The 23,453-nt window shown below is 36.8% G+C and overlaps 1 protein-coding gene across 1 annotated transcript in view; it reads left to right on the top strand.

Moving 5' to 3' along the window:
- The window catches only part of ntm (neurotrimin), a 467,090-nt gene that overhangs the window by 4,139 nt on the left and 439,498 nt on the right, over positions 1-23,453 (top strand). The gene's annotated exons all lie outside the window — the stretch shown is intronic.

Raw genomic sequence — 23,453 nt, 5'->3', positions numbered from 1 at the left:
GTTCATTGCTGTTGCAAGTATTCTCAGTTGGTGGATAATGGCTCTTACCAAGATTAGCTGAAGTCCCAAAGCATTAGAAATGCCTTTGTAACCCTTTCCAGACTGATACATGTCAATTCCTTTGTTTCTCATTTGTCATTTTAGATATTTTAGCATGCTTCATGTTTGTAAGACAGGTTCTATTTAAATGATTTCTTGACTCCACGTGTGGCAAGTGAAATTTATTTCAGCTTAATCACAGTTAATTCATGATTATTAAGGGGAGCAATTACTTTTTCACATAGGACCTGGTATGTTTGGACAGATTTCATAAATGAAAGCATAATTTAAAAATTGCATTTTGCTGGGTTATTTTTGTGTAATATTAAACTACTGTATGTTAAATAACCTTAATCATTTAAGGGTGACAAATAAGCCTGCAGGTGGTGTACTCTAAGCTATTTTGTCCATGGGGAGGCAGCACAGCATCCTGTGTGGTAGGGGCAAATTATTTGGTAGGTTTGTTTAGAATTGTAACTACATAAAACTATTTGATATTGAAGCAGGATATTTATAAAAACTAAACACTTGAAGAATTGCAATACAAATCAAACTGGGAACTATGTGTTGCGATAATATTGTATTGTGATTCCCATCCCTAGTACACATAGCTACTGTTTGATGCTTCAGGTTCTTCATATCATTGCTTAGATTAAATAAATGTACAGTACATAAAATGATAATAAAGTTAATATGGAATGAATGAAACACAATGAGGTATAGTCTAACATTAAAATAATTGGTGTGAAGTGGATAACTGTGACCACCAACAAAATGGACTATTATCCCTTAACAGCGCACCTGGTTTTACTCTTGTGGGACAATATCAATTTGCCAACCATTCCAATTCTGTTATTAATATTCAACGTCATATTATTTATAACATCCCGGAAACAATTGAGTTACTATTGTCAGTTAATATGGAAGCTATAACTAGGCTCTATTGAGTGGACAGAAAAATGCTGCTTATTATGTTACCAAGGATTCACAAAGTCCTCTGTCTTGCAGGCTCTCCTGTGGTGGAAAACATAAAGACAGTCGCAAAGCACCAACACTCAAAACCCATTCTCTAAATTTTAAATAAAAGAAAGCAGTCACCTATCAATGAATATATCTTTTTGTGTTACAGCACATTTTTATCCAGTTATTACTAGCCTTAAATTATGTAGTGTCACATGTGAATGAGTCAAGTTCATGTGAATGAGTTGTTACTATAGAAACAATAATGTACAAGGGAATTAACATGAACCTGTCTTCTGAATTACAGCTGGCTCTCTTATCAGAGTTCAGTAAAATTAATCAGCACCATCTGACCAGTCAGATTTGGGAAATCAACAGCATCATGCTATACGCATCAGTCTTTTTCATGCTGAAATGCACAGCGTTTTTCGAGCAGCACAGTAGAATATGCGTTAAGTCGTGTTATATCCAGCCAGGGATTTGGAACATTAGCCAGTCCACCGCTGTGTTCAGTTAGACTTTGGCCTTGAATTCCCCTCAGTGGTCTCCATTAGAGAGCCACCGTCTCATGGGAAGCATTTTTTTTTTCCAGTCTGCACTGATGAAAACAATGTAATAACGAGGCTGTGTTTGTCAGATTCCACAGTTTTCTCTAATATAGAACTGTTCACTGAAAGAAGATAGCCTACTGAAGCCTACTGAAAGTTGCATATGCATTGCTTTTTGTATCTTAAGTGCAGTACAGCCAAATATATATGTTAAGGTATGTTATATCCAGTGACAGTTTCTTTTTACATTCCTGGCTCTTGGTTTTGCATAATCTTCCATATATATACACGTAGTGACCTTTAATCTGGTATGTAACTGTCTAGAATACTAGAACACTGCCCTCTTTAAAGATTCTTGTGCGGTCCCTCTATATGCATTCACTTTTCTTTATTTCTTTCCTATAGTTTTCAATTGAAGAATTATGGTGTTGCAAGAAGCATGTTTCTTTTTTTCAGCATGCATTGCAATTATAAGCTGCTGTTTATGAGTCAGATTAATACATACTGGAAACAAAACTGAAAAACAGTCATTATTTTTGAGCATGAACATCTGCCAGTCCCATTGAACGAAATTATTCTGACATTTCTGTGAAGATTGACCAGACACTTGAAAAGTCATCTGTACCATTGTGTGATCAGTCGATGACTGTGGGTTAATAACACAGGGTGACAGCAACTGGAAGTGCAGCACACACACACACAGAGAGCCATTCTTTAGTTGTCATGTTGAAGGAATGTCGGCTCTGGATGAGGTATAGTAACTGTAATACAATCCTCTCTGTGTAATCGTCAACATCAAACAAAAGCCTATTGGAAAACCGCGCCATGGCAAACACTCATTCAAGAATTAGAGGAAATCATTAAGGCATATGCAAAGTCGATGCGAGTCCTGCATACGTTTGCAGTTAGCGGTGTTGAGCAAACTATGGGTTGATTTTTTTTTCCCTTACAATGACAAGCACAATGGTTCATATTTTGATCTTCATTAAGCTACTCTTTTACAAAGCGTTATCCTTTCTGTCTTTAGGCATAAGGAACTCTTTTCCAAAAGCCAGGCTCATTATAGCGCATACTGAAAGCGTCTCTGTGGGACTCTAGGAAACACCTTTTGAAAAACAAGACAAGCTGATGGTACTCTTTAAAACATGAGACTCTTTAAAAGTATGTTGTATTTTCACATCACCTTTAACAGATTGCAAAAAGGACAGAAAAAAAGAGCCTGTTTATTAAATAACACTTTTAAAGTAAAGTTTAAGGGAAAGTATATTTTGTTTGAATTACCTTTATATCATTCAGCATTTCACTAAAAAGCAAAAATAAACATGAATTATTTATTTATTTAAATGATATTAGTTCCTGTTACATTCCCTTCATCTTCTTTAGGTTTTCTTGCATTAAATTGCACCATCTAAATTTTTTCCATCCAGAATTTTACAACACAACCCTTTATGTGCGTGCCACAATTTCTTTTTAAATTGAGCATTAGAATTTTTGAAAACCTGAATAATTTAATGCTACTTCAACTTATTTTGAGCAGATTGTAAGAAAAATAAAATAAATAAAATGCTTCCTAATTATTGCTCTTTGAAAATACCAAACAAAATGTGATATTAGTTCCTGTCACATTCCCTCCAGCGCTAATTTGCGCTCACACCTGTTCATAAAACCTGCCAACAGGAAGATCCCCCACGAGAAGAGGCTTTCGTAATAAATAAGCGAAACATATGATTCATCAAGATATACCAGAAATGAAATACGTCGCACAGCTTTGTGGCTAATGAGATGGATGATCTGGTAAAAAGTGCATCCATTGTAGTGAACAGAACAAGTGGATTAATTAATGACTCTTATTAATATAACGACATATGACCATATTATGACCTTAACGTGGTAACAAGTATCATTTTTCTTCATCATGTGCTCATTATTGGTCACATGAATATAATTTGTCATGTGCAGCAGTGAAGAGAGTTTCCGACGCATATATTTCTAAGCTTACAGGTTTTTTTTTATTTCTCAGGGAATCTGCATACATTAAGTAGATAAGTTCACATAAAGTGCAGTTGATAGCAGTAAACTCTACACTTCGCTCCATCAAGACATTCCACTTACTTTACAACTTGTCTCAGATGATTCATGACAGCAATTTCCTCGCCGCATGAAATGTTGGTTGATAAAGTAAGCATCAATTTAGACACATTGGTCATTGATGAATTTAACAGGAAAGAGCACAGGAGCTGAGGACATTTTATTTGAAGCTATTAGGCAGAGCTAAATAGATAATTTTGTCTTTCCATTCAATATCACATCCCTGTATGATTCAGCAGTAGTTTGTATTGTGACTAAGTGCATCATATAAGGTTTTATCTCTATACATTGTGGCCAAAAACTTGTGGACATCTTACCATCACACCCATATTTGAGACATTTTATTTCAGATATAGTCACCCCTAGTTCCACTAGATTTTTTAACTGTGGGGATTTGCATATGCAGCATTAACGCCACAAGAATTAGTGAGGTCAGAGGCTCATGTTGGGTGAAAACGCCCAGGGCACAAACTGTGTTTTGTGTCTGTGTGTTCAGTTGGGGTGAGGTCAGGACTCTATTCAAGTCTAGTATTTGTTAATTTTTATTAATACTGCATACAAATTTTTTTGGGCCATCGAGCGATGAAAATGTCGCACAGTGGAGAAATATCCGTAATTTCTGTGGCAGTTACTCGAGGGGTTGGGTTACCAGCTCGATACCCGATTGTCATTAGGCAATTAGCCCAATCTGTTAGGTTTTGGACTGTGGAAAGAAACCGGAGTACCTGGAGGAAACCCACAAAGCACGGGGAGAACATGCAAACTCCATGCACATAGACTTCTGGCAGGAATCGATCTTCTGACCATTGGAGGTGCAAGACGACAGTGCTAACCACTACCCCACCGTGCCGCAACAGCATACAAATATCTGATACAATATGTTTTTGCTTTAAATTTTGTAGCAACAGTTTGAGGAAGACCCAAATGGGTATGGTGATCAGATGTCCACAGATTTTTGGCCATATAGTACATGTGAATATTGGTGAGTCAATAGGAACATTTTATACTTGTCTGCTTTAAGCTCAGTGAGACGGAGATTTAAAGAAAGGAATGAGTTTTTGTTTCTGTGTGATCATTTTAAAGGTTAATTGCTTTCTCATATTTTGTCTAAAATTATTCTCATTTGTAAAATGAGTTTTCTCAAGTGTTCTTTACTTAATGCTTATATCTGTCTTAATGTAGCACAGGAGATGATGCGGTCCATCCTAATCAGTATTTCTTTCGTGTGGTACTAACTGTTACAAGAGATAGTCTTAACTATGTTTCAGATGAGCATTTTTTTTTTACTCCTGGATTTCTGAGCTTTTCGATTACAGCAATTTCCCAATGCATAATATTACGCTAAAAACTCGTTTAACTCTGCATGTCATAGTTGTTTAGCATCTTTCATGTCACAGCCCTTTGCTTTTTAGGTTAATCCTCACAATGTTCACTTTTGAAGACTGTCTTTGTGTTGTTTTTCATGTAGCAGATGGCACAGAGAGCAGTTAAGCAGCACATGGTCATCTACTAATCCCCATGCTGGTGATTAGTGTGTGTGTGTGTGTGTGTGTGTGCTCATGTGTGTGTGTGCGCACGCCTTTACTTGCATATTAAGAGCTCTGCAAGTTGACTGTCTAAAGATTTAATTGTATTTTGCTTTGAAATTTAAAAGCCTGGAGATGGGAACCACTAAATCTCAGGTTATATATGAAATAAAAAATTGGAAATTAGCAAAAACGAATGAGATGTGGCAGTTGACTCAGCATCCCTGGTGAATTGCCCTGCTTCATTTTACAGTTGAGCGTCTGCATTGGTCATTGAATTTCAAGGAAGCTTATACGGGATTCTCATAATTAATGCTAAACGCTTGGGTGACAATCTTAATGGCCTTTTTGGGTCAATGTAAAAAAGAATGTTTCTCATTAATCACTGGCACTTTGCTATCCGCTCTCTGTTCAAACAGTTACTTTACTTAAGTGAGAGCAAAGTCCACTATATAGTCCAAAAGCCGCTCTTCAAATAATTGAAAAAGGTTCATCTTGTATGTATTGAACATTTTTCATTTGTATTTTTTTTTCAATCCAAAAAATCATATAGTAAAAACTTTAATATAAGTAGGCTATGTTTGGCTCCAGATGGCTGCCGGTGCGCCTAATGTTTTTATTTCGCGACTAGTTTTATCCAGACAATCACCAATGGTGAGCTTTCCCCACCAAAAATTCAGCGATCTTTAATCCTGTGATAGAATCTCTCCTCTAAAGCACTCACAAGCACTCTTTTACTCTTGTGCTTAGTCCACAGTGTATATACTTGGATGCACATGCTGACAAGAAGTTTGTGAAGTCAGTTGAAAAACAATCGAAGAGATTAACTTAATACTTAATTTTATTCTGTTTTCTGATCAGTATAAATTTTTTTGTTGTTAAGAATTTCTTTGTTTATTCTTGGTAGCTTTTGAACCTTCCCAGTGCCTTTCTAACTAACAGAGGTGATATAGCTTCGATTATAGTTAGCTATCGTTAGTCAATGAACATCGATAACTGATAAGAAAACTAAATGGCCAAAAAAAAAAAGTATGACTTTTTCTTACTCATTCATTTGGATAAACACAATCACCTCAACACAATGGGACCGGACTGACAAATACACATGCAAACACACTGATCTACAACCATTTAGCAATTTCACACACCTTTCCGCAATTGCTTTTTTTTTGCACATTATTTATTAGCTGTTACTTGTACAAGAACTCTTTTCTATCTTTGCAATACGGTTCAAATGCTAATAATAGCCTACTTGATTTGAGTTTACTTGATTTGACTATCCGGTCAACAAGTCCTAACCAAGTTCAATCTAAGTGTAAATCAGCCTGGCTTAATGTGTTTGCCTGGTTGTTATGAAAAGGGCTCCTAGAAATTTGATTTGGCTCCTCAACATTTTGGGTCGTTTGTATGTTTTTCTGGAGGCCTGGAACGAATACTTTTGGCAAGGAGGTTGCTCTGTGCATGTTCCTCTGCGTCATTTTTGTTCCCTTTGGGACAACTTTCAAAGACATTTCAGTAGAGGGTACAGTTTACATACATTTTAACTCCTTACACAATGTTCTGGTATAAAAAGCATTCTCATTTGAACAACTGAGGTGGCAGGCCAATGAAATTGTGACCTATTGTGAACAGTTGTTTTGTACATGACAGAACATGGAGCTTTAATGTGTTTTTTTCTTCTTTTTTTCTTGGTGAAATGAATCTTGGGGTAAAAGAACTCTCAATTCCCTCACAGGTCTTCTAGCACTTCATTTCGATTTAATTCTGGCTAGGGGAGCTAGTAAACTCAACTGTCAGTCAAACTAGAGTAGCCAGGAATACCTCAATAAGATATTGATGTGTGCATTCCCTAGAGCATTCTTATTTATTTGTGATAACCACTGGCCATAGGTTGTAATCATCCCTGCTTTACGAAATCCTTTGCATCAGCTCCCATGTCAAATGCTCAGAGAATATTAATATAGATGCATAATTTATTCTTTGTTTCCTTAATCACACTTGATTAAGTTTGGGCTGATAATAGCTCATCTCAATAAATTTTGACACTTAATCAAGCTACATTTGCGATAGGTCATATGCATGCCCTAGAAATATTTAGCAGTTGTTGCATATTTATTAGAGCTCCTTAATAAGTTTGGTAAGTTTCCAGGGTAAAAAATAAACAGCTCTTGTCCATCAGTGGAAAAAAACACATCATATAACTCATTACTGCGAGTAACATGGTAGTAGTATGGAAGTGTTTAAGGCATAGCGGTGTTGTTGGGTTTCTTTGCCTTAATGAGAGTTTATCAACCAAAATTATTCAACTATTGAACTGTTGTGGTCAGAAGCGCCCCAGCAATCATGTGACAGCAGAATACATAAAAATCATTAAATCATGCAAATAGAGGTCAAAAACTTCAGTCCAGTAAGCAGACGTTCTGTGGGTGGAAATATTTTGTTGATGGTAGAGGTCAGAAGAAGAAGACTGGTTTAAACTGTTCAAAAAAATGGAAAAACATTCTATGCTATTTTTTCAGTTTTGTTCAATTTTGATCATCCTGTGCCAGATGTAGATGTACAAACTACTGTACTGAAGGAATGACACATTGAAGCCTAGCATGGTGGCAAGGCAGAAGAGTTTAATCATACACTATAAAGTAAAGTACAGGAAAATTGTGACCATATAATAAAAAAAAATTATTAAGGGAGTTCGCTCTTCTTCTTCCTGTAAGAACTGCTAAAGAAGCACAAAAGCAGAAAATGAGTACAGGTTAGATTTTAGAGTTCATGACATTAAGCATCTTTTCAGATCATAGGATTTAACTTCCCCAAAGAGGACAATATAGAATGAAGCTGAAATTGTAGAATATTAACGGATGAAACCTTGACAGTAGCACAAAACAATTACTCAACCGAATCCGATATCATAAAAACAGAGGTTGTTGGATGAAGACTGTGAAGACTGTAAATAGCAGCAGAATAATTCAGACTACTGGGGCTATCAGCCATAAAAGACTCCATGTGGCTTTCATACTGTACCTGTCTCAGTTCACATTCTCACTGATAAGATGGTTAAGAGGGAGTTGCAGGGTGCAAACTGGGGCTCAGATTGGGGCTACAGTGCAGGATGGGGAACCTGGTGGAGAATAGGCCTGAGCTTTTGCTAGCACGGTGTCCACCTGTGCAGGCGATATGAAAATCTTGTTGGAGCAGGCACTTTGGTGGACAAAAGATCTTGAGCTTCTATTGAAGAGATTAAGAAGAAGGGATCAGGGATGAAGTGACATGGTAACCGCATTAATTACAGAATAGATGTAGTCAGAAGCAACCATAGGATATATACATGTATAAGCACAAAAACATACCAAAAGAGATAACTGGTGGAGGCACAATGAAAAAATATGCAGTAACCAAAGATCCATGGTCTTTTTCAGTTTTGTTCAGTTTTTAGGGCCAGAATTGAGTTGATTCCAGTGTGGTGTTTTTCTGTGGTAGCACATTGCCTCAAATGTCAGTGTTTTGCACATTCTGAGATGCTTTTCTGATGACCACTGCTGTAAACAATCCTTTTTTGAGTTACTGTAGGCTTTATTTCAGCTCTAACCAGTCTGGCTTTCTTTTCTGTCCTCTTTCATCAACAACAACCCACGCAACTGCTGCTCTGGCATTCTCAAAGTCTCTAATTAATCATGCGTTTATAATTCCACGAATGAGCAGAGCTACAGGTGTTCCTATTAAAATGGCCAGTGAGTGTTTACTCTGGAGAAATCGAACTAATTGTAAAGTTAAACTGCCATGTGAGTTTTTCATGTAACTGAAATTCATATAGAGCCGTAACGCTGCTCTGAGGCTCCCTGAGCCACCGCAGGCCTAATATGATAATCTTTCTTATCAGTAGTTCACCATGGTCCCAGGTTTAATGTGTCAGCACTAGTCACTATAGAGATTGGTGCAGAGCACATTGTAGAAAGATAAAATAATGACCATGTCAACGCAGCTATGATAGTGTAATTTCATTGTGTCAACTGAAACTTAATAGAAGTGTCATTTAAGAGGCTCATAGGTTTGATGATAGCCGAGCTAGAATGTCAGCTGGAGGGCTTGCTCTGCCTGTGGCCATCATAAATTAAATATATATCAATGTAAATGGTAAGTACAGTGCTGTATGGTACCACTGCCAATACAAACTTGAATATTAAATTCAATAGGACTGTAACATCAACTATCATATTGGGATAACTTCAATTAGTTTTCTCTCACTTACCTAAACGATAAATGTTTTGTTTTATTTTATGTATGTAAGGGAAAATCAGAACTGCAGTGACCCAGTCTTTTCCGGTTCAGTTATTAAATAGTATGCAACCGCTTACATCATCCCAATACTTCAGACCATAATTCGAATTCTATGTTTACATTACAATATGGTTTTGTTGTTATAGTAACAGCTAACATAATATAAGACTAATAATAAACGTGTTCTGCCAATTAAAGTGAAACTACCTTCTCTGGGCATCTTTGAGCTTATGTATGCAGAAGAGGGCAAGTAGAAGTTACATACAAATGTGGTTATTGTTATGGTGAAATGTTTTGTAAGGAAATGGACAAAAAGATTTCTGCCTTCAGGACAGAGGATTCCAATTTTTTTCAGAGAGTGACTGGTCAGATAAACACAGTTTGTAGCAGCTATAGTGTAAATGATAACAGAAAGTAACTTATTTGGGGTATATATTAGAGATAGGAGAAATCGATTCTGGTATGTGTTATGATTCTTTTATGTGGCAATTAATTTTTTTTGCAATAAAAACAAAAAAATATAAAATTAATTAATTATCTTAATTATTCACACATTGGCAGGCATCAGAAATTTTTATTTGGTTGGAGAGAATTATTTAAGTTTGTTTAGAATTGTAAAAATTTTTTTAAATAATAGCAATAACAAATTGTGATAAAATCGTGACACTAACAGAATCGCAATACAAAGTGAATTCGTGATTCAATCGTATCATGGTTATATTGTATCGTCCGGTCTCTGGTGGAAAGTTAATTGTTAAAAAAATATAATATGCCATTTTTTGATAAATAGCAATATTATAGGCAAATAGCTGTGGTGTAAGAGGAATTAAAAGATTTGAGGACATGGTATTATTGAAGCTATCGTTGTTCTATTTTAGTTCTTACATAAATTATAGACGCTGGTGCAGGGCAAGTTTTCCTTAGCAAATAGAGAACTTTAAAAATGTAAATGCTAGTGTTTATTCTATACACCTGTGATTGTGATAGAGTGGAATAATGCACCTGTAGGTTCAGATCTGCCTGGTACTTTACATCAAAACACATTAGTAAAAACAAAATATAGTTTTTTTCTGTTTACAGAGATCAGTTCTATTTTTCCTGTCAGTGTTCACTGGAGTCCTACGGCTGTGCTGTGAAATTGAAAACAGAAACCAACACCATTTATACTTGTTCAGACTTCTGAAAAACCTGCAGTAGGAGTCAGAGAAACCACTTGTGTGCTACTCATTAACTTTGGAGAGAGTGGGAAGATTGTAGTTGATTATACTTCTGTGATGCATGGAAGATCTGAAGATGTGAGAAGAGATCTCAGAAACACCTCAGGATGTGTTTTCAGTCAGGGAAATGTATTCCTAACACTCTTGTACACAGCAGCCTCATTTGCGTAGTCAGTGTACAAATTCTCATTGCGTGCTCATCTCCTTCAGTATTGTTGGAACAATAGCTTGTTAGCTTTGAGGAATACCCGCGAAGAGAAGGACGCCAGAGGGAATTTATGGGATGCATATTCTAATTCAGTAAGTGGCTTTTTGGTGTCACTATCTCTCTGCTGTGTATTGTCCCCCATAGCATTATCTCAGAATAAGCTTAGGCCTGTGGTCTTATTATAAATGATGAAATAGTTCCTCATGAGGGTTATGGTGTCTCATAAAGCAAACATGGCATCCACAGGAGAGAAGCACACATGGTACCATTAATCTCAGATATTAAAAATAAAATAAAATAAAATAATGCCAAAATCTGGAAATCACTTTATCGTGAATGGCTGTCTGGCTTCTTACCTTATTATTCTCTGGAGATTTGAAATTACCACCTGTCTCTACCCAAAGATTGAGAGGTGACCTGTTTTTTTGGCAATGTGTATCAAAACAACATATGCACAGTTAATAAGTTAATTTACGCACTATTAATTTTAAAACAATTATGAGTTTTTTAAAGGTATTTTTTTATCGGAAAGTGTCAGTCAAGTCAAATATATTTTTCTTTTTTTAAAATATTAAAAAGTAAGTTTGCAGTCTAGACCCTCAAATAATTCCAGACTGTAATGTTCACTTTGTGGTACTGTACTAGTCACTCTGAAACCAATGCATAAAAATTAGGGCCATGCCAGTTTAATCAGATTGACTTTAGACCTGAATTTGTATATGTTTAAAGGGGTATTGAGGAAACCACATTTAAATGCATTGCTTTTCATACAAATGCATGCAGGTGATGGACAAGCTTCCACTTGCCAAAATCACCTTTGGTTGATGTTTGTTTTTCTCATATCAGGACTTAATTTGCAACATGCCAACTGAAAATAAATGAAAATCAATGAAGATTTCCCCTTCTGTGTCCTCTCCCACACCAGCAATTATGAAGTGCCATATAAAGCAATTTGTGCAATTGCTCCGAGAACCCCTGTGTTTCTGTACATAACCCTGATTGATTTTTCCACAACCTGTCCATGACTTGAGGTGGGCGATTATGGCACAAGGATGATGCTGCCCATAGCAAAGAAACTCCAAGATGAGATCTTATGTTAATCTTTTCTTTGTCTCCTAGACAGAAATGAGCCGTCATTGAGACTTAGGCGTTTCCTGCATATTTTCAAAGGTATCTCAGATGTGGCTCATTTCCTTTAAATCTCAGAGATAGTTTACATCTGTCTTGTGTGCAACACACATTTGCAGAAATGAGCCATCTTTGAGACTTAAAGAGGATTTTAGTCATTTTTTCATGGCCACCTCAATTAAGCTTAAAGTACATATAGATTCTAATACAGACATACTTTTTCACAATTTCTCCCACACATGCTCTAAGCCTGCAAATGTTTAAGTGGCCAGTGTGTTAGAGAAATGTTCAGCGCATCATCAGGCCTTGGTGTCAAGTCAAGTAAAAAAAAACAAAAAACACTTTATCCATCATTCATCCAGACCTTTAGGTGTTGGTAGCGCACCACCTACTTTCCCTGCCGCAGATAGGAATGAAAAAGAAGACCAAGAAGACAAAAGCGGATGGTGGAGGTGGGTTTTACTTTTTTGCGCTGAAGTTAAAATCAATTATTGTTAAGTTATTTTAAGTTAGGTTTTTTTTTTTTTTTAATAGTAAGTTAATGTTACTGCATAATCAGTTTTTAATAAAAACTGTAGTTTTATTATAGAGTTTTCAGTCTTGGGTCTTAACAGTAGTTACCAGAACATTGACAGTAACTTTAGAGACTTTCATTAATTATATTCTATAAGTTAAGAGCAGTATGTTTGTTTGTGGAAAGGTTATCTTGGTAATTATATACATTTTACTTTAACTGGGTTCTTTTCAGAAGGATGCCACCTCAAGAGACCAGGAATGCAGAAGAATGTCTCAGCACATCATCAGTCAGGTAAGCAGCAGCCCATGAGCAAGCTCAAGCAAGCCCATCACTCAATCTTTAGAAAGTTGGGAATGGAGAAGCTGAATGGTGTTTAGGTAAATCTTAAATGTTTATATATAAATGTTTGTATATATATATTTTGTTCCATTAGATACTAAGCAACTCCAGGAGTTGCAGACTTTGGACAAACTTGTTGGACATCCACCACAAGAGAAGACTGATGTAGTTGGTGAGAAAACTTTTCCTGGCCCGTTCTTGTAGCCCTTACATACAGCAAGCAACCAATTTTCCTTTTTTTATCTTATTTTTTTATAAATTTTTATCTCCTTTTTGACTGATTATTTTTACTGGAAGATTGTCACAATGCTGTGGACTTTGTGTAACTCCTGTATAAATCATACTTTGAGTTGAGCAGTGTGACACTTAATATCTTTATCAGGTTTTATGACATTTTGTATTATTTAGTGTCTTGATTTGCCAGATTTTGCTGGTGTCTGTTATATTGTGTAAATTGTAAATTTATTTCACTATATGCTGTTAACTGAGGATTTTTTATATGTTCAGTAAAACTATAATATTACTAATTTGTTTCCTGCATCTCATTTATATCTGATTTTAATCTCATCATGATCTTATATATGGCTCATTTGCTTTTTCTTCAAATGCAGTTCTGTTTCTCATGTACTGTACATCTCAGATTTCTTTTGATTTCTTTTCCCACCAGTTTTCTCAAAAGTCTGTCTTTTTTTGTCTCAGTTATGTCTCTTTATTTCTCCTAAGTGGGGTTTAAGAGAAATAGAAAAGACAAAGTAGTGCTTGTAATGAGACAGCTCAATTCAATCTCATGAGACAAGAAAAACCTCATTCTGAGCAACAAAATTTTGCTTTGGGTGTCTTCTCGTTGTCAGTTCTGGATTTGACACTGACAGGCAGCTTGGCCAAATCAGACTGATTTAATTATGGAATGTTTGCGCGCGAAAGGTTTCACGCAGATTATCAAGGGAAAACTGGTGAGAAGAAAAAATCAAACAAGACTGGCTGAAAAAAGGGATGTACCTTCCATCAGGAAAAACAAAACAATTTTGCATATCTCATGTTGAAGAAAATCAACATGTTTGCATAACTGAATTTCACACATACTTCATATTATAAAATCTAGAAAAATCATTCTCGTATTAGAATTCTTTTTGTTTTCATCTTTTATTATATTTTTTCTAATGTTGCATATTAAATTATATTTTATCTATATAAAAACAAAGTAAGAAAATGCTCGTTTTTTAAAGTACTTTTTTATGATGGATATAAAGGTGAAAGCTGAACTAAGCATGATAGAGTGAGATCCAAAAATCAGAAAGAACAATAAGGTAATGTGTGTGAGTCTGGTATTTGACACAGAAAATAAATCTTTCACATTACTGCCAAAGTATAATACCTTTGCTAAATATAATAACTTGACGGCTCTATTGTTATACTCTGCCATAAAATGGATTAGCTTTCCTTAAAGGCAGTCGAACATTTAGGTATGTCCAGCAGCTGACAGTAATATTGAACGGATAATGAGATTTAATGTAAATGAATTCAAGCACTTGGCCATCAACCTGATGCGAAATGAACAAATATTTTGGGCCAGGATTGAGTAGACGACACATTTTTTTCCCTTCATGTTCTATTATGCTGCATAGCTTTCAGCTATTTTCTCTTGTTAACTTACTGAGAAGCTCCCAGCTGAATATTGCTATTCAACTAATCACATTCCGCTGTGCTCTGTCCATCTCAATGAACTGCAGAGCATCCATGTAAGAATCAAAGCATAGCATGGAAAAAAAATATGCAGTATCCTTTCAAGACCTTTTAAAGTAGTATATTGTTCTGACAGTCCTTGAGACCTAGGATTAACATTTTGAAAGTCTGACTCAGCACAAATGCCCAAATATTAAGATATTGAATCAGCATGTGATGAAATGGTGTCTGAAAATTGCTGGCTTTAGTGGGGTGCAGTTTGTGCCAAGTCTTTTACTTTGCAAATGTGGATGGATAACAAATTAAATGGAAAAAGAAACAATGACAATAAAGAAACATTGGTACTTTCCTTAGTGGTAGGGCTTGCTCACAAGGTTTGGGTCCATGTCTACCTAGAGTGAAGGGTCATTACAAATCTATCCTATAAGGAAATATTTTTATCCGTATGGGAAAGGTGTCTTCCATTTTTTTTTCATCGGTACATGCCATTATTTTCATAATGATTAAACCATTCAGTGAGCCTTCAGGTTTTAATCATTATAAAAAAAATGGCTTGTGCTATAGCTTTTGCAATCACCAAAACTTAACCCAGTCGAACATCTTTGGATCCAGACAGGTGTATAGTACCGTAGATGCAAAGGTACATTGACCGTGCTACATGCTATTCGCTTAATATTGTTGTTTTTTAGCATTAAAGATAACATATTATACTTATTTATAAGCAAGTTAGTAAAAATCTTCCAATTCTTAAAAATGTGTGTTAATATTCCAAGAGAATGCATGTTAATTTACCTGTCTCTGCATTATAGCATGCTTGGTTTTCTTTCTGTTTTTACTCCTTTTCCGAGTGTGATGTTTCAGTGTTTATGACTTTAAACGAACCTTACCTGAATGCCCTTTGTGAAAGTGCTTTTTTCTAGCCAATCAGAAAAAAGGGAGCAGAAACTTTGGCTTACAAATTTCACTCCAGTTTTCTAATTACTATCTTAAAGATTTACCCTGCTTCACATTAAACCAAGCTAAACAAATGTAGTGTAATATATTTAAAGTGGTTTTAAACTAGCAGCAACAACACAGCTTCAGAATGAAGATGAAATAGATGCATTTTTTTAGCTTTAGTTCTGATGCCACCTCTGAACTGTCCCTTGTTCAGCAAGCAGTCCAACACACACAACAATAAAAAACATTAAACTTTAAAGAAAACCTTCGGACCATTTGTACTGTAAAAAAAACGAAATAATTACGGTTTCTTCACTATATCAGTTTTTTTGGTTTGCAGGCGAAAAACAAAGCATTTACTGTACTGTGTCATGCTTTTGGTCTTGACATGCTGTAGCTCGCTAATGCTCTAGGTGACAACACAAGTCTGTTGCTTGAGCTGAGTCCTGAGGTTTTTTTTTAACAAATTACCACCTTTTTCACCTTTTTAATAAATAATGGACCAATCTTGAATGAAGAGTGTGCTTATAAATAAAGAATATACAAATTTAAAGTAGTAAAAAGGATGTTTTTTTGTTTTTGTTTTGTTTGTACACACACACAGTTATCGCTTATTCATCGTCTATACCACTTTATCCTGTATACAGGGTCACAGGGTCCTGGAGCCCATTCCTGGAGACTTAGGTCACGAGGTGGGATACACCCTAGACAGGATGTCACATACACTACAGGCAATTTGTGAATGGCAGTTAGCCTAATATGCATGTTTTTGGACCATGGGAGGAAACTGGAGCACTCGGAGAAAACCCATCAAGCACGGGGGAAAACATGCAGACTCCAGGCACACAGACCCGACGTGAAAATCGAACCCATGACTCTGGAGAACACCCACACCCACTAGAGACTATTCCTGGGATATGATCATTGATTATTGTTAGAATGGCCCTGATTACTTATGTACTTAACTTTATTTACCATTTAACAATCAGTTTACTCATAGTGTACCGATGATCAATTATGGAATAGTTACCGACTCCCATTACTATTGTGTCTGCCCACAAAATGGTCAAAATTTATTATTTTTTTCATAATAGAGCCACTTTAATTTAATCCTTTACACTAACCTGAACAAAGCTAATAATTAATCAGAGGTTAGCCAGTCAATGGAATCCAGTAACGTCATGTAAGTAAATGCTAGCATTTTTATCCTGACTTTAGCTTTGTGCATGTAATTTCACCAGGAGGCTAAAGGAATTATTATGAATGATACATAGTTTTTTAGAAAATATAGGGCTTCTAATGACTACTTTAGACTTTGCCTGAATCAATGTGCATTTTTTTATTGCAAAAAGTAGACCTCTTCTGATGAAACCCTTTATTAAGTAAAGCCATCCCTGTTTTCCTTGGATGATCTCATGAAGGGTCTGCTTTTTTATGACATTGGTACAATTAATTAGTCAACATTGGTATTTTACATTAAAAAAACGCCCAAAAAACTGTTGTCAGTTGGTCTGCCTAAATACAACTATACAACCATGTGGCAATTGGATCTCACTTTAATATATAACTAAATGAAATGGATTTGTTGTTTTCCTATTGATTTGGATAGTGGGATGAATATCGGCTTTATGTCACTTACGAAGGCTGCCATCTTCATATTTTTACCCACAAGATCAAAAGGGCTTCTTGTTTAAAAGACAGGCTGTTTTTTAAAGCCAAGGAACGCAATTACTGTCAATAATCAATTAGCCTGCTGACTTTATATAGCCGAGGAACCTGGGGGAGTGAGAAGGAAGATGAATTAACTTTTCCCTTTGGTCCTTAGGGACTGTTTTCCACCTACCTGTAGTTGTCTTTCACAAGGGATGCAACTTGAAATTATTCTTCAGAAGCTAAGGCAAATATTGTTGCGTAGGCTAATTTAAGGGCAGCGTCCTGTTATATCTATTAGGTATACTTTTTAATCTACAAAGATCTAATATTTTATAATGCATCAGTATTGTTTTTCATGCAATAGTCAGACAATAATGTATGTTTTTTTCAAGAACAAATAATGCCAATAATCTTGCACTTGTCTGCTCAGCTTTGGCTTTCCTCCACTCATGGCTGTACGCACGCTCATCCCCAAATGCCACTCTCCCAGTGCTAAACCACAACCCCACCTGCTACAAGAACATTGTCCAGACATTTCAAAAGGCTTTAAGTACCAAACCAATTATTGTTGTCTGAAGTGTGTCTGCATATTTAAGAGACACAGCATGAGGCTTCAGAAGGTAAATGCATGTATCTAATATCGAGCCCGTATCTTGTGGGTGGGAAAGTGCGCCCTCCAGACCAACCTCACATAGATTCGGAGAAAGTGATTAGGAACAATGAAGCTTTAGATAATGTATTCATATCTACTTGTCAGGACTACAAAAAAAAGCATTCGTTTTAGACAGACTTTTCAAGCAGAATTAATGGAGCTCTGATAAGAGACGTATGTAATCCTCTGTGTGGCTGACCTGCGGGATAGGAAAGAGACTAAAAATAGTGTCTGAGAATTAGCTTCTTTTGAAAGAGCCAGAAAAACAGCACCCTGTCATAGGGTGCTTTTTTCCTTCTCTGACAAAACTTAAAAATAGCAGCAAATCTGTCGAGGAATGTATAGTTAAGTGTCCTAAGGGTTTGCTTTAAGTTCGATCCAAAGGTCATAAAAAAAACAAAAAACAAGCAGATATTCAGGAACAAAAAGCAGTAAGATGAAACATACTGTATGTAGTCTAGCTTTTAAGGATCTTATATGAGAGCAGTACACTTAAATTGAAGTTATGATCAAGACCTTTATGGCAATGCAGTGGGCACAGGTAGGACTGCAGGACCATACAAACTCGTGACCTATTGGGGATGTCTTTAAAAATAAAAATCAACACCCTAGACGCCAGGCGAACCTGTGGCTTAGTGGTTGGTTCTGTTGCCTTGCACTGTTCGGGGATTTGATTCCAGCCTTTGCGTGTTCTTTCCGTACTTGGTGGGTTTCCTCGCACAGTCCAAAGGCATGCAGATTAGACTAATTTGTGTTCACAAATTTCTCATAGTGTTTGAAGGAGCATGTGAGTGTGTGTATGTGTGCCAAGCGATGGATTGGCAACCTGTCCAGAGTATACCCTGCCCCTTGCCTGAAGTCTCCTGGGATAGGCCCCCCGCAACCCTGAATACAGAATAAAGCGGTATAGATGATGGATGAGTGATGAGGGTGTGTGTACACATGCAAAAAACAAAACAAAACAGAAACTGGGAAAAGGTGGTAATTTGTTAAGGAACCTCAGGACTTAGCTGACCCTGCAAACAGGCTAAGCAGTATAGAAGAAGATCAAGATCCTACATGTCATCAGGACTAATTTTTTCTGTTAAGTCATTATAGAAAAGTATTTTTTTTACTCACTTACTCACTCACTTACTCATCATCTACAACGCTTTATCCTGTATCCAGGCTTGCAGGGAGATTGGAGCCTATCCCAGGAGATACAAGGCAGGGTACACGCTGGTCAGAGATTTTTTAAAGATGACCTGAGGACTAGTGTGCATACCAACTGAAAAAACTCAAAGTTGAACTTTTTTACACCATAACAAATTTTCAACCAAAGTATAACAGTACAGAGGAGATAACTGCTTAACTTCATTTTAGATCAATCACCGTTTCTTCTGATGGCCTCTATTCTTGAACTGAATACACTCACTCACTCACCTTCTATACCACTTTATCCTGTATTCAGGGTCTCAGGGACCTGGAGCCTATCCCAGGAGGGCACGAGGCGGGGTACACCCTGAACAGGGTGCCAATCCATCGCAGGGCACACATACATACACACACTCACAAACTACGGGCATTTTGGCAACGTCAGTTAACTTTACCTACATGTCTTTGGAATGTGGGAGGAAACCGGAATAACCGGAGGAAAGAACTGAATACAGATCACATTAAATGTAGAGCCTTGTTTCATCAGGGTATGACAAAGAAGACACAGGTGCCCTAAAAAGCAAATAAATGTTGATGAAAAAGAACTGGAAACCCTGGCGTATTCTGTGTAAGCTTGAAATGTAAATGATAAGAACAAGAAAATGAAGAACAGAGAATGTAAAGAATATTCTGTGTCAATAGATGAGAAGCCAGTATTGGAGGAAGAAACTTATCTGATAGAATTGTAGCTGTGTGTAGGAGATGAAGAAAAGTCTTTCAGTGGTGCAGCTTTTTGCCCCCCGTCTCTTGGCTAGATAGCTGAGCTGTATGATCTATGGCCTGATTTCACTGATTCAGTCTCTGAATCATCTGGAGTCACACACCCATGAGAACATCAGGATTCCAGTGTTTACCGGCAAATTATTTTTTGCTGTGGTTTTGATGGACAGCAGGGAAACATTGACATGTAAAATGATAACCGATACCTATCTAGGCATGACGCCTACACTATGTTCAGTAAATACTGACATCCTTGGAATTGCTAACAGAAGTGGTTGTGTGCTTTGGAGCATGATTTTTTTTAGGCCAAACTGCCCTGAATTTAGTGAAAGACTACAGACTCAAAGGGGCCTCCAGGATTTATTAATATCCCTAATAAATGAAGCAAATAAATAGTCCATTCGTTAAAGTCCAAATGAGAGCGATCATCCCATTTGGCACCGTGATGGCAGGGAATTTTAGAGCTCTGAGCTGGATTTCAAGTAGTTGGTCCCTCTGTGTATGTGAGTACTGTGTGTGGCTTGATGTGTGTGCATTCACTTGCAGATGTGCACATCTATGATCATGCTATGCTATGCACAGGAAGAAGCTCTCAGTGCATCTAGGTCTATTTGTTTTTAAAATCAAGATAGTAAGATAAGTAAATAGATTATTTCATTAATGGAAAAATATGCACAGGAAGATTGGAGTGTTCATAAATTTTGTAGCAGTTGCTATCTTATCAGCTTGGTGGCTGATCACTGCCTCTAAAAGATCTGACTTGACTCAGAAGATGTACAGCATCTGCTCATTATAATTAGTGCAGGTTTTATCATCATGCATGCATTCTGGCACAAATAACATGGCAGATTTTGGATCTGGTAGTGTCACAGGCCTCAGGTCTCTAGCAGAAACGTCTATAAATAAGGGTAAAGAAGACTGGCTTGCATAACTGCTTTTCCACTTAATGGATTTTTATATTGTTGTATTATCGACTTAGATTCTAGATCATGTATATTGCAATTTGCCAGTTCAATGGTATGAGTCCTGGGTTCTTACTTTGTTACCGTTTTTTTTTTTTTTGTTGCTTTTATGCTTTTATAGCTTAGGCCATTTTTCTCCAATGCGAAACTCATTTGGCTATAAGTGTGACATGCTCATGTCGCTTGTTAATGTTGTTTTTAAGAGCAAGGTTACAAAGAAAATAGGGTTCTTCTCAATGAGTTGTCCTGCCTCATATATAACCATCACAAGTGTCAGGTTAAATACAGTTAGCTTTTGACTTTCTGCTTGTGAATATTGTATCGACAAGGTCAGCTCTATAAGGCTGACTATATTGGAAAGTAAACTTATCGGAAGGTAAAGTCTTCCAGAAAGCATTTATGTCACCGGATGATAAATGGACTACACCTTGTCCTGTTCTTTAATTTCCAGTCAGCGCTGCGAAGGATTCATTATGCGAGTCTTAATATGACATTAGGTTTAATTCATTATGAAAGTCCTAATGTAGCATTATGTTTATCGCACCTTTGTGCAACATTGATTTACCTTGCTATCATTTCATTAAGGGATCTGTTTGGTCCTAATGTGCCTGGTCAGCATTCATGTGCTTGGGCCAGTGATCACTTCTTAATGAGTGCCTTCACACTGAATGAACACAGCCTATATTACTCACATTATTTGCACTATATAGCAGTAAGTAGACCAGCTGACACTGACATGATGCACTGTTCATTCCTTCTGACAGGAATTGATTAGTTAAAAGTCTACTGCACGCTCTGATAAAGCTTTGCAAATGAGTTAGCGCAGTTTGCGTTGGTGGCTGTTTAATCTAGTTATGAGATGCACGCAGCAGCAGATGACTGTCACTATAATTTAATCTGGCTTGGCTCTGGGTGGAAGAGCTTTCCCCTTTTTGGGTCCTGCAGATCAGGGGAGCGGTTGGCTGCGGGTTGCAGTGTAAAGAATAACCGAACACTGAAGAGACTTCTGGGCTTGCCTGATTTGTTTATCAAAAAGTTTTAGTTAGTAGTTTTATGGATGACAGCTGTAAGGCTCCTTCATGAGATTATGAAACAAAGCGTTAGGAATTTATGCATGCTATTTTTGAAAATGCATGATTTTAAATGAAATAATTGTTCCAAGCTAGTTTTAGAAACAAAAAAGTTTACTAGTTAGAATGGTATTGCTGTAGCGTTAGCATCACTAATTAGCATCAGCTCGAAGTTCAGAGGGGGTAAGAAAGGAAAAAGAAAAAAGATTTGCATTTAGACATACACTAAGCAAAAGAGCTGAACCTGATTTTCTGGGTGCCATATTCAGAGTATTGAAATGATCTCTTTATGATTCTCAGAGATTGCCTGGTTTATTTTGTTTATGGCTGTCTGAAATGAGGTTTTCAATTGCATCTTAACTACCCCTAAAACAACTTGTCTTTAGGCCAAAAGGGAAACTAGGTGCTAGAAAATGAAGACTTATAAAGCAGACCAAATTTTATGAGTATACGTGTTGTCGATTGCAAAGTGATGCAACTCGAAAGCAAGGGACTTGTACGTAAATTAAAAAAGATATTAAAAAAGCTTTTTTTTATTAAAAAGCTTACCCCATCACATGTTTCTAGTACGTCTGCAAACACCTAGATGAATGCAGTAAGGATTGTTTGACTTGGCAGGAACGCAGTATCAGAAAAAGATAGAGACATAGTATTATATATATATATATATATATCCCCTGACTTGGAGTTGCCATGCTTATTTTTTTTTGGGGACAAAAAAATCCTGCTGAGGATGTGGTTGAGACGTGAGAAGAACTTAATATGGTCGTATTACTGACAGCATTGACCAACACCTCTTAGGGAACTCATTAACATACTACAATCGTAGTGCAGACAGCTAACATTGGTCGGTCTTTTCTCAGGCTTGTGCTATGACCATTGTAGGTCCCTGCCACGTTGTAGAAGTTGATATAATGTCTTTTTCTAGTGCTTACCACATTCATGCCACGCATGCGAAAGGTTATCACCGCATCTGTGTCACCTTCAGAGACTTTAGTGTAAAAACTGTGCAATTCTTCATGCCATCAATTCATGATGAAACATACTGCACGTATCTTAGTATTTATTCCAACCCGCCAGAAGGAAATGACAGCACAGTAAGCACATGATAAGCACCTGGTAAGAGCGTGTTGCGATCTGATCAGGCATAGTTTGATGTAAATGGACATGGTGAGAGTGTGATCAAGTGCATGTTAGGAAAAATTGTCACAACTTGGTAGGCACACTAAGAACCTGACAGACATGTGGCTAGGAAGTAGAATGAATCCTAAAAAATCAGCATTTTTCCATTTCGACCCCGTTCTAGCTGCGTTATTCAGTATTTTTAGTGTGCTGTGGGAACTTCATGGTCTTCAGTGTGATGGGGCCCTCAGGATAATTGATATTGATTATTATGAATAATCGTAACTATGAAGATCATTTTGATTTGCCATGTTTCCAGATGTGTCCTACAATCTACTACTGGTTCAATAATTGGCTGCTAATCTGTAAAACAGCTTGCGATACAGCAGTCCCTAATAATAATGGAGAACCAGATCTTTTATTTTGATTAAACATGATGGCACAAGCGTTGCTGCCTCACAGATTTTGTGTGCTTGTTTGTTTCTGAGTTGGGATTAATGTCTGTTTGAAGCTTTCATGTTCGCCCTGGGCTTCCCTTGTGGGTGCACTGGTTTGCTCCTTTCCAAAACCTGCTGGTAAGTGGATTGGCTGCATTAAAGCACCCTTGGTGTGA

Source organism: Clarias gariepinus, chromosome 17 (assembly GCF_024256425.1).
Source record: "Clarias gariepinus isolate MV-2021 ecotype Netherlands chromosome 17, CGAR_prim_01v2, whole genome shotgun sequence".
Taxonomy (NCBI): domain Eukaryota; kingdom Metazoa; phylum Chordata; class Actinopteri; order Siluriformes; family Clariidae; genus Clarias; species Clarias gariepinus.
This window is presented reverse-complemented; position numbering and strand designations above follow the sequence as displayed.